Below are 12,638 nucleotides of genomic sequence, written 5' to 3'. Positions count from 1 at the left end.
AAATATGATAAAATTAAAAATAATTAGTCCAGTGATTTATAAAGTAAAAACAAATTATTTTGTAAAAAAATTGAAAAATATGAAAAATTTGTAATTGCGTCTATACTTGAATATTTTAAAAAAATATATCGTTTACAAGTTTGTGTACTTTATAATATAATTATTGATTATATAATACTATGATATATGAAAATTGGAATTGGGAACTTGCGTCATGTTAATTTCATCGGTCGCTTCTTCAGCCTTACACACACCCGGCTTGCCATCAAATAAATCCGTAGTTTATCTTAAGATATAACGATATTATACACTTTGAAATAATTTTCGACAGAAATCCACTTTAGTGTGGATTGTATTGTAGTAGCGATAACGACGGTCGTTGTTATTATAATATTATCGCGTGGGTTCGCGATTATTATTAAATTGTTATAATGATAATAGTAATGTAGCTAAGGAGTATATTATTATGGTTGTCGGTACCGCGAAAACCTATAAGCTACGGCAGTAAAAATAATGATAATATAAAATATATTATTATGGTAATACTTTGAGGAAAAATGATTTTAAAAAAATTTTCGGCTGTTAACAAGTTTTTTGTGTTTTAGTCTCGTCAACAAATTTATAGCAATAATGCGCGGTCATATTATCACGGGTGCGGAAGAAGAAACAATGATGTCGGCGGCACAATGATGGAGATGAAGATGGAGGCGAAATGCGCCTATCCAGTGCTCGTGCTTAGACGCGCATATTACACACACTCACGTATATAAAATGTACATTATATATGAATAATACACTAACACCAGCTTGTAGTACCGCGTGTACTGTGTGCGGAAGAAAAGGAGTTTGGTTGTCACCACGGGGTTTGTTCTTTTGTTATTCCTGTTAAAAGTGATCTCTCCCTCTCCCTCACTGTTTACTAGGTCCTGGTGCATTATTATTATTGTATATTAAAATATAATTTATATACACACATATTCTATAGAGTAATTCATGGACACCGCTATCATGTCTTTTAATAATGCATTTTACTCAAATACTAATATTTAAAATTTTTAAATTTACTCATCCCTTTACTGTTAATGGCATATATATATATATATAATACGACACGTGTCATATAATGATGGTGAATGAACAGAACTATTTTTTTTTTTTAAATTAAATTTATTACTATTTTCTTTGGTTTTATATAACATTTGGACAGTGACGATACCAAATTATTTTTTCAAATGGGGATCACACTTTTTTTATAATTTGCTAGTCAGGCGACTTTTGTAGTCTTGTATGTATAGTAATTGTCTAAATTGAAACTTGATTTATATTTTATAGTGAATTTTAAGTTATTTAATTTTGTGCAGTGTGTATTGAATATAATAGGTTCATGATAATATAGGTTTGAAAGATATAATATGTAAAAAATGTCATAGTATAATAAATACTAGATGCAATATGACATTTATTTTATATTTTTAAGGACAATTATTATCCTTAATTTAATATATTTTATAATAATTACCAAACTACTTATTAACATGTACCACTATAATCAACAAAGCACACCTTAAATGATATTTAAAATCTAAAAAGATGGAAATTTTATGGTCCTCAAGTATACTTAAAAATTTCAAAAATTAAAATTTGAATAAATTCATTATTAAATTAAAATATGGGGGTGATTATATTTGGTGAATCACTCTGTATATATATATATATATATATATATATATATAATATAATGTGCTCAAAATGCCGCCGAATAGGAGGAAGTGTTCATGAAAGAAAACGTATTTCTCTCCTTCTTCCTCTATTATACAATATATACCAAGAGTGTATAAAATGTATATTGTGTATTATATGTACGCAGTAAACCAATAAGTTGAATAAGCGAGGTGATTTTTTTTTTGTACAATTTTGTATTTTTATAATTTAATTTAAAGTATTTTTTTTCTACGAAAAAGATAAATTATAAATTATTTATAATAATATATATAATGTACACAAAAAAATAATTAATATTTTTTCTTTACTCATATTTTTAACTTGATTAATTATTATCTGTAACAGAATAACATCGTGAACATTTCGATTTATGAATAATAGGTATTGAGTTATACATTATATTAAGGTATTCAACAATCCTTACCTAACAATCAAACGATTTTCTAAAACTAAAAAGAAAATACTGAAAATAAGTGTGTAAGTTTAAGTTTAGGAAAAAAATCACCTTATCATCATTATTAATATACAATATGCCCATACGCGTGTGTGTATCGTATGCTCGTTATCCGTAATATTCGACTTTGGTCATACGCACATGTGCCATGTGACGTTAGGGCAATTGTGTGTAAACGTTTCAGTGCATATATAGCAACATATACACGTACCATTATGCACTATTAGCAATAAACGCTACTATCATAATGCTTAACGAAGGAGTATAATTTTTTTTAAAGCCCCCGACTTTAGATTTGGTTATCTGTGTATACACAATAAGTTGTTCGTATTTGTAATTGAGACAATGTGATCGCTGACATCTACTGTAAACGAAATGAGTATATAAATGAGTATATTATAAAGATATTTTATATTCCGAAACGTTTCTCCGCTTCTTGTTCGGAATAATAATAATAAAAATAAAAATAACCGTATACCGGCTTATACGAAACATTCGTGCGACAAATAATCGAAAAATGAAGACAAAATGTTTGAAAATAGATACTTTTCGTGTAGTGGTGCATGCATGCATGCACTACGTTATTATTATAGTCGCAATCACTTGGATCGCGTTCGTAAGTACTTATATACGGCGCACGTTGTTTTCATAAAAATAGTTACTACTTATTGTTTAAAAAAGCAAATAGTAATGTGATCCGTTATCGATGTTTATTGTTTTATACTGAAATAGAATATTGTGAACTGCGTAAAGCATTTTTTTGTGTATTTAAAATCAAAATCAAATAATCGATATTATTATTTTACCAATATATTAGACGAACTACAGCGCAATGATGTAAACGACAACACTGCGTTGATTTAAAGCAATTTTGTAATGGCTAGACGTCGATATGGCAACAGTATTTGTTTTATTTAATTGGAATCGTAAAAAGTTATTCCTATAAAACATTGTGTAGAAGTGTTCATATTATTGTATACCCATACCCTCGTGACAATAAATGGCTTACGCCAATTGCGTGGTCGCATTATTGACGATATTATATTAATTAAAACTGTGTGTTAATGATTAATCTGTATTGTTTTTCGGATGAACAATTTTCGTTAATATAAATATTAAAAAATTAATATAATAGACCAATTTATGGAAAACGATACAAATATTCATCTGTACTGAATATTATCTCATTCTGAGAAATAATTGGAAAAAATAATTTCTTAGATTGTAATACCAATATTTGGCCACATGGAATGAGTTCGATGACGGCTTTCAAACCGTCACTCAGTTACTCTCTCCGGGTCTTAAACGCGTACACCGCGTCAAACTGTGGTGTAGAATTTGCAGTGTAGAACAGAATATAATATTGTAGTGCTGTTATTGATAATAATATTGTTATTAATTATTAGATCTATTGGCCGGCGCAGTATATAGACGATTTCGGTACATCAGCGTGTGATTGGTCTAATCATGACGTTTCTTCTAAATTATTATCCAATATGCATTCCCTTTTTTCTTTTCTATTCATAGCTTGATCACAAAAATCATTAAAATTCTTCGATATTTATTTACTCTATTTTATATTATAAATAATGCAAAATATGTGTCATACCAATGTGTGTATTCCTATTGTATAATATAGACAATATAGTATTATAAATTGTGATTCGTTAATTTGTATTTAGTTAAACGTAAACAGCTTCAATCATATTAAAAACGTTATTGATTGGTTTTATATTCTCATTAATCGATCCAAGGTTATTGTAATATCTTTAATAAGAAATAACCATTGTCAATTAACTGTAGTGACGTTTAAGTTGCAAATATATTTGACCGTAAACGTTTTGCTGTCAAACATTATGGAAACTATCGTTATCGTGTATTATAATTAATTTGTTCCATGTTTATGTATCGGGGAATCAATTATTTCACAAACTTTCGGATTAGTTCTAGTTTTTAATTTCACTATAAATTATGAGGAAAACTTATAATATTATATCCATATTTATATTTTAGTAGACTATACATATATAAATAAATGTAATTACTTCATACATTTAAGTATATAACATTAGTTTTATTAATGTTCTATATATTTTAGAAAAATAAATTCACTTCTTATCCTTTATAGTGTGTGTTATAGAAATTTCATATTACATCATAAAATAATAATAAAAAACGTTTCTAAAATAAATATTGACTCACCGAAATTGCTTTTGTCGGCTTGTTCTGAAAAAAACAAGATATACTTTATTAATGTACCCTCAAAGTCCAACTGATCAAACTCACAAAATCCCATATAATTATGTTTTTATTATTATTTTTTACTTTTGGTTCAATAACAAAAGAAATTATTAGTTTTCACCTATATTGTGATCGTATATTTGCTCAGGGATACGCACATTTTACTCTCTTTTATTTTATATTTAGAAAAACATAATTACCATAAATATAAAACTAGCTTTTTAATCCTTCCAAAATGAAAATATTATAAATCCAATCATTATTAGTTTATTTTTAACTTTCATAAAACAGGGTTATATATAATATTTAGTCTAATTATAACTGTAGTGACTAGATATTTTATTATATATATATATATACTATGGAAAAAAAATGTCAACAAGTAACTTACATAAGATCACTACGCTTGAAAAATGTTTTTTTTTAAAATTCTATTACATTTATAGGTATACCCATATCGCAGGTGTTTCATGATTACTAGCATGTTGTTTTTAAAACTATAATACGACCATTATTATAAATTTAATTCTTGGAAAATCACATTTTATTTAACCTTACTTAATAGTTGTCTCATAATTTATATGTTTTTAAAGTCACATATCATAATGGTAAAATATTATGATATATTTATATAGTTCTAGACATATTTTATGATAATGTATTATGACTTACAATAAATTTAGTTTGACATTTGAAATCAATATGTAGTTTCATAGTTATATATTTTGCTATTTTTAAAGGAAATTGAAAATTGTTTATAGAAATCTATTTTAATATAGTTTATACATTTAAGAAATTATTCTACACAAGTTTGTAAATCAGTTGTATGTTTAAAAGTCTAATTTCAAATTATGTTTATTTGCTGTATTCAAAGTGTAACAGTGAAACGAAACGCTTTACAGCTAACAAGAAAATTGAAAAAGTATCCACGATCAAATTTATACAAAATTCATTATCTCGGTGTAAAATTGAAATACAGTATTCCGGTATTATGCTGCACTTTGATCCTTTTCTCACTAAATGAGAGTACACCATGTCTACCTATGAATAATGCACGTTGCAGCAGTATTTTCTATCTAAAAAAGAGCTGAGGGATTTAATTCAATTGATTTGTCCGAAGCATCATACATTTATTTATATGTCAAATAGAATTGACAAATTATGTTATTAGGTATAATGTGACTTAATGCATAATTCAAATTTAAATAATTATAGAACTTTAATACTAATTTTCCGTATTTAAGAATTACTAATAATACAAATAATATTTACAAAACTATAAATTAATTTTTTTAAAAGCTGTTATATAATGTTAGCTATATTAAAATCTAGTAATATATCTTACCACCGATTTATCATTTATTTTACATTTTCAACATGTTTGTAAAATCATTTCAATATGTACTCAATCGTAGGTCACTCTATATTCAACTTCTATATATATATTTTATAATTCAGTAACTCTAAATGAAATGGATAAAAACCTTTAATATAGTAGTTGAATGGTTAAAACATCAGACTAAGTTGAACGATCAAAGTTTAAAATGTTACAAACCTTAACTATATACTTATTGTTAAAATATAACAAATCATGGTTTTGTTAAATGTAGTTTTTATAATGAAAAATGAAATAAAGTTATAATAATATGTTTCAGCATATTATAATAATCAAGTGATAGACTAGTTACTAAATAAAACCATTGACTACGTAACTAAATATTTAAAAAAATATTTCTTTAATGTAATTTTTACTATGACAATAATTTACTTCTGCCGTGTATGTTCCGTTAATCAATTTTTATGCGAGGTTAAACAATTTAGCATTCGTGTTTAATGAACATTTAAATTTAAATTCAAAAACCCGTTACAAAATCTAAAAAGTAAAACCTATAATACCTGTACCAAAAATGTTATATTATTAATTACTCACACATTGTTTATTATTTATTTCAAAAATATCGTCGTATTGTTGAACAGAAAGCTATTTTCTACAAAGCTATTATTTTACGAAAAGTATTATTTTTCTTTTCTCTTGTACAACTCTTGAGTCTTATGTGAGCGACAAACAATTTATGGAAACTCACTGAAATCGGTTTTTGGAAAAAATCAATTACTTATATTCAGGATCAAAATGTAAAAATATAAAATATTGTCGCGCATAAAGAAAAACAATATTTGATATAAATAGGTATATGTTCCTTTAATTTATGTGAACATATTATTAGGTACGGTTTTGGCTGTACATACGTGGAGAATATAATGCGAAGAGCCGTGTATTGGGCAGGTCGGGTTTCACAGTCAAACACGTTCGATATTTAATGTAATCACCATGAAAATTATATCTCTAGAGAATTACAGACGCGAAATTCTAAGTCCCGAGTGTCAAAATTGAAGTTAAGTGTGTGCGATTAATACCGACAGGCGACAGTAGGGAATGCATATTATATTATATGATAATACATTGTGTATTAGTGTTTGCGAAATTATATAACGAACGCGTATGTGCTGGGCTTTATTTGTGGATGGGTTAGTCAGAAACTGCTCAATATTCAATCTAAAATCAAACCAGAGTTTGCAGTTTTGTCGAAACATTAGAGTACCCATGAAAGTGTTTAATTTAGTAGTGTAGAATCCTCCCAAAAAACTCAGTAAGGTACATTTAGTATTAATTGTTTTCTTGACAGTACCATAATTAAATTAGAAAAAAGAACAACGACTATGCAACTGTTTGATATTGTTTTCAATGTTTGTTTTGTTTATTTTCAACAGCATTCGAGTCATTTGCATGATGTCAGATTAGTTTATTTTCAACATTATTTACAGTGTATTTTGTAAATTAATGGCTTAATAGCGAATAAATATATTTATACAGTTTATCGATATCTCACTGCGTTAAAAATAAAATCGCAATTAAAAACGGTTGGATTTTGGTGCGTGTACTATGCAATAACTATTATTTAAAATTATTTGTTGTATAAACCTTCATCTACTACTACTACTACTACTACTACTACTACTACTACTACTACTACTATTATTATTATTACGACGACTACTACTACATAAAGTGCTTGGCTCTTAAAAACCGCGTGTCACACTATTAAACTATAATTTTTACCATTTGGAATATTATTTTAAATATATGTAACGGTGTCTATAAACGTTCTGTGTAACTCTCCTTGTTTACACAAGCCACATACAGTTGGAACTTAAATTAATTTCATGCATAACATCTATTGTAGTTGACTTCGCTAATTTCTTAGCTAATGTATGGTTGATGATAACATTGTGCTACATATACCTAAAATATATAATCATATGGGATAATGTCTGGTAATCTAAGAAGCTAGGTGAAAAGTACTGGATTATTCATTTTGAATAATTCTGTAATTAGAAAATACGTGATTCCTTTTCTAAAATTCATATTATACTATTTATACTCAAATTATTCAATTTGAGTATAATAATATGATAATATAATCAAATTATTATAATTATTAATAATTTTTCGTCAAAACAAGTTAACAACAAGTTGGTTGTAAATATAATATAGTTTGAAATAATGACGAAGAAAGATGTACTAGGTGTGAATCCCCACGAAAACTGTTGTCCTACCCAGTCCAACCCTCTGGAAATATATCAACCGAGATCGATTGTGATGAAGGTGTGCCGACAAACAAATACCAGAGTACAACAGCTGACTGTTATGTATGTATAATAATATTATAATAACGATGAAAATAATATACTTACAACCGTATATATATATATTTAAACAGTAAATAGCACAACAGTACTTATATATCATACACACTCGCATAGACCGTCAAACGTCAACGCGTTTATTGTCCACCAGCCGAGACCGTCCGGAGAGGACTTGACGTGTGATGAATGATATGCTATCGTGAAATAATAATATTAACAATTTATATAAAGGCTCATTCGCGCAAACGTGTGGCGGCCGCATCGGGGCCGGATATACAATATGAAGTTTAGTAATAAAGACTCCCCAAAGACGTGTCAGTCACGTCACGTCACGCCGTCGTGATATCTAATATCCCGCGGGACTGAAAGGAGCGGAAACGCGCCGTTACGAAAAAGTCGACAATGACGACGACGACGACGATGCCGACGAAGCCGACAGACCGGGCCGGGCCGGGCCGTACGTTTCGGGGCGGTGGTGTTCATATCGGGACTGCGGAGGGGAAGGACTGCGTGGGCTTGATATTATTGCGTAACGTGGCCCCGAAAAGAAAGTATAAGCCACGGTCCGCCGGTGGTGTAATAATATAATATTATGACTCGTGCACCGTCGACGGTTTTTGGCGTGACGATAATAGAGACGTCGAGAATCTCCCACACGTCGGCCGCGGACAGACGGTTTTCGCTTCATATTTAGCCGTGTCGTCGTCGTCGTCGTCGTTACAATTGCCCCCCGACTAACGCGGCCAAAGATAGTGTGCGATTTCAACGGACGACTCGTTTCAGAGATTTCGCGACGACCGCGTTGACGGCGATAATATAATAATATTATAATACCGTACACGAACATCAGCAAAACGAATATACCTAAACGTATAAAAACGACCTGTGATGTCTGGTATTTGAGGTTTTGCGCATATCTTGTGTTGGTCTAGTGTTTTGCTGTTTTTTTTCTTCAATATAGACTGAAACGTGAGTCGTTTCACAAATTGATTAATGCTGATATGTGATGACAACAGGTATATGTACTCAAGTGTAAAATATATTATGTAGGCATGCGATTTTTCATACATTTTTTAGAATGCAATTTTCGTGTCGATGTTTTCTTTGCTTTTTAAATAAGCGCCATGGTTCGATACATATTATATCGTACAATTTGCCGTAGACTTGAGAACAACAGGCAACTTGTATATTAATATGATACATGGATATAAAAATGTATTTTAGAAATACCCTATATATCTGTTGTACTTTATGTATACTCACTATCTTGGATTATTAACCAATTGCCAGTTAAAATTTTCAAAATAGTTATGAAAAATAAACGTATATTCGATTATTTAGATTTGTTTTATTCGGTTTCGCTTAATGCGTCAATATGCGGGAACATGTATATTTAATAATTTCATAATTATATTCTATATATCCGGTTCGGTTTGTGTCGAAGACAAAAATATTGTGTGAAAATGGTTCGGTTATTACAATAATAGGTACTTAGTTGATAAAAACTCTGTGTGGTGATGCGTGAAACTCCAATGAACCTCATTTCCAAACCTAAAGTGAAAACGTATCAAAAATGTATTCATAGTTCACAAATAAGATTGGTAGTATTGTGGTGTGCACTTTTAAAACAAGGAGGTTTTAGAGTAAGTTTTTGACATACACGGTTACCAAAATGCATGCAAGGAGCAGTCTTTATTCGCCGTTGTGGATATCTGATCAGCAAATTTACAGGCCAGACAACGGGCCTGTCTGACATAAGTTGACTGACGGTCGTGTAAATAATAATTATGTACCTGCTACGGTTTGCGTGATAACGTTGAAGAAAACAGATAACTGCTGACGTTAGGTTTGACTTTTCAGAGTCATTTGCATAGTGTAGTTATACGTATTAGACGTATATATATTTCAGATATCATATTATATCACACGTGAATGTGGCGCTAACACCTCCAACTAACGTGTGTTCGAGTGCGTGTTTAAATCTTCAGATTGTGCAAGTTATATATTCAAGATTAAAACTTTATTAAGTTTACATACAGATACAGACACACACACATACATATTCATTTTAAATATAACATAATTTGAAAATTTTTGTAGAAAAATTCGTTAATTTAATTATTCTTAAATTTCTAAAAGAACAACTTATAAGGGATCTTGCAATGTATTTTCAAGGTTTGACTGAGCATTAACTTTTTATTTTATTTATATAAACAACTAAAAAATCAAAACTGATCATGTCCATAAATAGTCAAAAAAAGAGCCAGAATATTTGGAAATATTATCACGTCAAGGAATTATATAATATATACTTGGAGAACATTTCAAGTATTTAGTCATTCATTTTTTAATTATAAATTATAATAAAATAACAAAAACGATTTTTTTTAAACTGGAGTTATGCAAATATATTCCTATTTTTATCATTTTTTTTAGTTCTTCCTGATTATTATGAGAATTTCTTAAAAAAGATTCATTTTGCTACCAAAAAATATGCTAAATATTAATGATAAGCAGAATTGTTTTTGTTATAAAATATGTCGTCCGACACAGTTTTTTTTTAAACAGATCATTGAAAACCGATACATTTATCATTATACTCTGAGTTTAAAACCTAAAATGTCTCTATTGTTTTTTTTTTGTTGTGTAAATATTATTTTTTAATGTGGATTTAATTTTTCACGCGATAAAATCAATTTTTTTCACTTGAAAACTTCTATTATTAAAAGATTATTATTATTTTTAAAAATATTTATATAGATAGACAAACTACGCTGTTTAATAACTTATTTTATACAACGATCCACCAAGGCTTAGCTTAGTGAAATAATAATTTTAATTAAAATAAGTGAAATAAATGTTAAATCTATTATGTCAGCACCTAACAGTATATGTTATTATTTAAATGATTTTTGTGAACAATTTCTGATTCCATGAACAAATATAATATGAAATTTAATTATCAGAATAAAGAATGATTATACCTGGCAATTATAATTGGTACAATTGTAAAAACCAGAAATTTACAAGGAATTGAAAAGAACAGGTCACCATAAAATAGAAATAGGTATGTACCAGTATTTCCTTTTTCATTTTTTTTTCATTCACAGTATTGGAATTCACTTTTTACGTTTTGCTAACAACCAATTAAAAAAAAAAAAAAAAACCGTTCACAACGACGTTAAAATGTACTAAACATGCAACTGGAATAATATTATTCACTCTAGCTCCGATGTAAATTTGAGAATATGTTAGTGTCGGGTCGTGTACAACGCGTCAACGCCGAACGGGCGGGCGAAGACCATTATTACAATTTGAGATCAATTGTTTCAAAGGAAAAATCAACATTTAAATTGGTTCGACAAGCGTTATAAGTTTATAATATGATGTACGGAACGTGTTTGAATGAATATTTTAAAAACGAGACTACTATCGACGTTAAGATATTTTTAAGTATGCATTTTTAAATACGAAATAAATAATAGGTAATAAGCAAATAATTGTGATATAAAAAATGAAAAGGTTTCTTCGTTGTACTAGCTGATGTTATTATTTTATCAGCGAAAAATGAAAAAGCCGTTACACTATTAATTTTTCTTAAAAAAGACATCATATTTTTGTTATCATATCGATGGTTATCTGCCGGACGAAATCTGCTGCAGACAGCCATTGATGTGTACAATCGCCGTGAAGTGAAATACGTACCTGATGAAGTAATGACATACTGTGATAAAAAAAAAAAAAATGTTCATGGCACATCAATACCGAGCGAAAATATTTATGTCCACTGAAAATGTCCTCACTCAAAAAAATAATAATGAAAAAAAAATGAATAAAACGAACGCCAGTCGACTTGTATAACAAATTTCTAAATTATAATATTACGATGGTATAAAAAGTTATTTTATCGTAGTTCGAAATTATAATCTTATTATCTTTGCATACGAAAGGAATTTGTCGACAAGTACAAACTATTTGCGTTATTATAATATATTAATTACCGAAAAAATTGAGATCAAATTATTCTTAATATTCGTAACCATTCGCACAATGATTCATCTATATGATTTTTACGTTTATGATTTTTTAAATACGATTAGAATTCCGAATATGCTTTATTCACAAAAATATATTTTATTACAATTACAATCATAAATGCATATACCTATTTTGCATTCAAAATGTTGTTAATCTCGGCTTAATTTTCATTTTATCTTTTTATAAAGACCTTACTAGTATTTACAGCTAGACCATATTATGGTTTTTTTTAATAAAATAATTTTCTGATTCTTGGTATATACTACTAAATGGTTTTACTAAATAATTTTACTCAGTATTCTAGAATTAACATAATAAGCTACAATCATTTGGATATTAAATAAATATGAAATACCCTTAGAATAGTATTCAAATTTACACATAAATCTAAGTGTATTGTTTATTAATTGCTCGAAGAATATACATTTTGTATTTACAATAAAATAATTAATTGCTATAAAATAATTATTATAAGCAC

The 12,638-nt window shown here is 28.4% G+C and overlaps 1 protein-coding gene across 3 annotated transcripts in view; it reads right to left on the bottom strand.

Moving 5' to 3' along the window:
• Window positions 1-12,638, bottom strand: part of LOC113552216 (leucine-rich repeat-containing protein 24-like) — a 155,517-nt gene that overhangs the window by 80,434 nt on the left and 62,445 nt on the right. For 2 of the 3 annotated variants that reach the window (XM_026954971.1, XM_026954970.1), the window contains one exon: window positions 4,379-4,402. The exons of the other annotated variant lie outside the window; for it this stretch is intronic. The gene's annotated coding sequence lies outside the window, so the exon portion shown is untranslated. The remainder of the gene's footprint in view (window positions 1-4,378; window positions 4,403-12,638) is intronic. 3 annotated transcript variants of the gene reach the window in all.

This window comes from Rhopalosiphum maidis, chromosome 2 (genome assembly GCF_003676215.2).
Source record: "Rhopalosiphum maidis isolate BTI-1 chromosome 2, ASM367621v3, whole genome shotgun sequence".
Lineage (NCBI taxonomy): Eukaryota > Metazoa > Arthropoda > Insecta > Hemiptera > Aphididae > Rhopalosiphum > Rhopalosiphum maidis.
Note: the sequence above shows the minus strand (reverse complement) of the source record. Positions and strands in the feature narration are given on the sequence as shown.